The following is a 5,144-nucleotide window of genomic DNA, read 5'->3' as shown; positions in this document are numbered from 1 at the left end:
ATTCATGGTCAGTCTTCATGGACAGGCTCATATATCCAAAGCGAGGACCAAAATTGGCCAGGTTGATGACAGATTATTCTTGCTAGGAAACTTCCATTTAGACACACAAAGGGAAACAGAATTCTGCCCTGGTGCTTATCATCTCACAGGATTAAGCACTAAAACATTTCACAGGATAAAGTTTTGCATAAAACAGAATTTGATGTTGGGGCTACTCTCTTAAAATGGATGCTACTTCCATCAAAGCTATCTATCTTTTTCAGCAGTAATTAAGTCATGATAAGCAGTCTAGTCTAATTTCTTTATAACAAATTCCAAAGAACCTTTACGGAGATCAGTTTCTTCTTCCAAAAAGTTGTTTCTACAGGGCCCAGTAATGTCACCACTCAACACATACTTGCAATCATTGTGGGTAGTATGAATGCAAAGCAGTGGTATTGCCAACAATAAAACAATGACATGCAGATCTATATATCTTTCTTCATAAAGCATAGACAGACAGTGTAGTCTCCCAACTGAGTTCACAAAAGGAATGTCTACACGTGCTTTTACATGCACCTAAACTTAATGTGCATTTGCCTAATGCACATTAAGGCAATTTAGGTGTACATTTACACATGCACACACTAATGTGCATTAATGCGGATGTGCAGACCAAGTTGGGACTAAAGTTAGTCCCAAGTTAATGGACACGTGCTGCGTTAATGTGCATTAGCACGTTTGCTAATCCAATTTAGGTATTCACATCTAAATTTGATACCTGCTTTATGCTTTATGCAGGTATAAAATTTAGGTGTGAATGGCCTTAAAATGCCATTTTTAAGGTGCATTAAGGGCACACGTGTAGACACGCGTCCTTAATGCGGCTTAAATTGGGTTAATGCACATTAAATGCACACGTGTAGATGCACCCAAAGGGAATGGGAATGGGAATCTCACTGATGAGCATAAAATAATCTCAGGAAACACTGAAGTAATGTCAATGGAAGAAAGGAAATACCCCCAGGAACTACCATCTCTTCTCCAATTTTTAAGATATCCCAGCATGTGCTGAAGACAGTACAATAATTTCTGATCCTGCATGTTCACTTATTCTGGAACATCAGAATTATGAAGTATCCTGCCATTGTAAAATGCCCTTCTTCTCATAGCATTCCCAAACAACCAAAGCAGGAGAAAGAAAACCCTTACAAAAACTCATTGCTATGCTGAAAGGATATATAAAGCTGCAACTAAACTAGTGTGGGATATATAACTTACTGTCCCTTCTAGATAGATTCTATTATTTCCTGGAATCCCAGTGCAGCACTTAAATATTTGGGTAATAGGCTCTTTAGAAACTGACATAGCAAAATTATGCTAAATAAGCAATATTTACTAGAAATTCTTCTAATCCTTCCCTTGAGGGATAATTGAACAGATTCCTTACAAGCAGCTGCTCAGTTCTCAATCCCTTTACTTCCAAGAGAAAGCATTAAAGAATAGGAAAACCCTGAAGTTACCGCTGTTCAGTTGAATTTATTCTCTTTAAGTACCAATTTGTTTACCAACTGGGATGCACTCCTGCTACTAATCCCTCCTTTGTTTGTGCTTACATTGGGGATCACTCAAGGGGAAGGGGCTGGCTACTTTTGTAGCCAGATCTCTGTATCCGGTAAACAAGCTGAGAATTAGTAACTGTTGCTAATTAATAAGTTGCATGCCATGTAAACACTATTTTGTTCAGTTGGTGAAAGGTTTGTAATTGGAACACTTATGTTTAATTTTACACTTGGGCCAAAGTGTAATAAGATTTCTTATACTGTAAATATTTGCTGTGCCCGTACTTAAAATAACTACACTGAATTTTAAACTTAATTCATGCACCATTTGGGCTTAGAAAAATGGTTGCTAAGTTACATCATAAGCAGTATTTCAAAATGACAAATACCTGCAAATGGTGCCCAGCAAGAAGGTGCTTTATTCTGCGCATCTATAATAATGGAACGCATTGCTAGCCAAAAAACAACTCTCTGTGCAAATCCATATAGCATTTAGGATGATGCATATGGCATTTATGTGACAGCCAAAGAACTCTGCCTCTCCTGGGCTAAATGATAGTCAGTCCTCTCTAAGTATCACCCTTGAGAAGGCCAATGGAGGGCAGTACTTTGCGTACACACTAATTGCTCTCTCGGCTCTTATGCAAGAAATAGCAATGACTGAGACCTTCTTGAAATGCCACAGAATCATTTGTTTCTCAGCAGATTTGGTCCTGGAAGAGGCTGCAGATGCAGAGGGCAGTTATACAGGGGTGAAAGGAGCAGGGAGCTTTGCTTCTGTACTCCATCCAGTGCATTTTTATAGTCATTGGGCATGTCTACATGTGTGCTTTAATGCACATTAGCCTATTTTAATGTGCATTAAAGTGTCAAGTAAAAACTGTAGGCATTTATACAGTACACATACTTTTTGGTCCTGCAATGAGTCAGAGATCCACCACTTCACACCACTCGATTAATTGAGTCTGATCCGCATGTGATCTGATGCACACTGTGCTGCACTGCATGCAGTTGAATAAGCAGCGAAATGTGCATCACCATGCAGAAAATGGCAGTGGTGCACTTTTGAACTAAAGCACCTTCTATGCGTTTTAGTTCAAAAGCGTGTTGCTGCCATTTTCTCAGCACTGATGCACATTTTGTCACTTATACAACTGCAACCATCAGTGGTGACGTGTAGGGGGTACAGGGGGTGCATATGCACACTGAGAGCATCGATGCACCCCCTAATGGCTGCGCTTGCCACTTAGGCGATGTGGGGCAGGTGGGAACGCTGGTGCCCTCCCTGCAAGTTCCTGCCAATTGCTGCAACCGCTTTCGGGAGTGGCTGCGACTGCTTCTGGGAGCGGCTGCAGTGATCCGCCGGTGCTTGCTCCCAGAAGCGGCTGCAGCAAGCTCAGCAATTGGCCGCAGTGATTGGCCATCATGAGATTGTCCAAGGGACTCCCTCCTCTGGACCACAGGATTGCCCATGGGGGACCCCCCTGGCCCCAGGATCACCTGCAGGGGACCCCCCCCCTTGGACTGCAGGATTGCCCGTGGGGGAGGGGGACAAGTGCCCCCCCTTGCTAAGGTGGCACCAGTCACCCATGGCAAGCATTACAGCACTGGGTGCTTTTAAAGCATCTGGCGCTGCAGCACTTACATGTGTAAAAATGCCCTGTGCTTTTTACTTAATGCATGTTAAAATAGGCTAATGTGCATTAAATATCACTTAAAAACTGTTTGCTTTAGTTAATATGCATTAAGCCAGGCTAATGCTCCCTCCATGGAGAGCATTTGTACATGTGCATGTGTTGCAGTGCTGGGCACTTTTAAAAGTGTCCAGTGCTGCAGCACATGCATTTTTATAAATGGCAAAATGCACGTCAGTGCTGAGAAAATGGTGGCGGTGCGCTTTTGAGCTAAAACACATTGAAGATGTTTTAAAGTGCGCTGCTGCCATTTTCTCCAGGCTGGTGCGCATTTCATTCTTTATTACAAATGCATGCAATGCAGTGCTGTCAGGCATGTCAGCATACATGCTCCACAGACTTGATTAATCGAGTCTGCTCCGACCTGCTGGATTTCCATCTTGTTGGAGCAGACAAAGGTACATGTATAAATGCCTGGAGGCACTGTATTAAATGCACATTAACTAAAATGCATTAATGCACATGTAGACATGCTCACTGTTAATCTAATACAGGGAGTCCTCGGACTTACGACACAATTGGTTCCTGAAAACCGGGTCTTAAGTTGAAACGTTGTAACTCGGAACCAATTTTCCCATAGATACAATGTTATAAATGGGGGATTGGTTCCTGAACCAAGGCCCGATGCCCTATTTTCACCAGAAATGGCCCAGATTCTTGTACTCAATCAATTATAGATTAGTAATATAGCTACATTAATGTATGTATATTGTAAATAGCAATCGCATTGATTTGGAAGGACTTCTTTTGAGGTGACTTTGCTGAACTTTTTGAAGGGCTCTTGGTTGGATTTTTTGAAGGGTTCTTGGCTGGAGTCTTCTCAGGAGTCTTGGATGCAGGTTTTTCTGGAGTCTTGTCTGCTTTCTTAAAGAAAGTGTCCAAGGAAGTTTGGACAGATGTTCTCTAGGGAGATGGGCGACAAAGCAAACTTGTTCGCTCGCGTGGCATCCTGTTAGATCAAGTGTCGTAAAGTCGAAATTGACGTCAGAAAGTTGAAACGGGGTTCAATTTATAAACATTTTAAGTGCTGTTCGTTGCAACTCGCAACATCTTAAGTTGAGGCCTGCCTGTACAGCCTGTCCTCTCCCCACCTCAGAAGGATACGGAATGACTCCCTATCCATGCAAATATTAGGAACCTGAGGGCCCCAGGGTGGACAGCATCAACAACGGGAGCATTGCTGAGGTCTTCTGGGCTCCGCCAGGCCAGGCAACCTCCCCCCCCGCGGGGGCTCCGGCTGGGAGAACCCCCCCCTCCTACCCCCCCAAGGCAGCCAGTGGAAAACCCCACCAGTGCCTGGGGGGCGTCCAGCGTGCTCGGAGCTGCGCAGGTGACCTCTCCCCGGCCCCAAGCAGCGGCCACGCTCTGTGGGCTCCTTAAGACCGGTCACATCTCCCCTGCTCCGTCTCTGCCCCCCTCTCCCCGCCACGACCGCTACAGACACAGCTGCTGCCCCTTCAGCACCACAGACCCTCCCGCAGCGTCCCCGCTCGGGCCGCGTCTTCTTCCCTGTTGCCACCCGCAGTGACGTCACCGGGCCTCCCTCGGCCCTTTCACTTTCCACCCAGCCCGATTGGCTGGTGGCGCTCTGCTCTCGCTCGCCAGGGGCTGCCCCCCTCTCCCCGCCACGACCGCTACAGACACAGCTGCTGCCCCTTCAGCACCACAGACCCTCCCGCAGCGTCCCCGCTCGGGCCGCGTCTTCTTCCCTGTTGCCACCCGCAGTGACGTCACCGGGCCTCCCTCGGCCCTTTCACTTTCCACCCAGCCCGATTGGCTGGTGGCGCTCTGCTCTCGCTCGCCAGGGGGCGGCCGGCGGGAGTGGGGGCGGGGCCGCCGGCGATGCCGGACGAGGGCAGCGCACTTATTGTCTGAGCGCGGCGCGAGGCCGCTCGGGCGCGGGGGGGTT

The sequence above is a fragment of the Alligator sinensis genome, unplaced genomic scaffold (assembly GCF_000455745.1).
Source record: "Alligator sinensis unplaced genomic scaffold, ASM45574v1 scaffold299_1, whole genome shotgun sequence".
In the NCBI taxonomy this organism is placed as follows: Eukaryota; Metazoa; Chordata; order Crocodylia; family Alligatoridae; genus Alligator; species Alligator sinensis.
Note: the sequence above shows the minus strand (reverse complement) of the source record.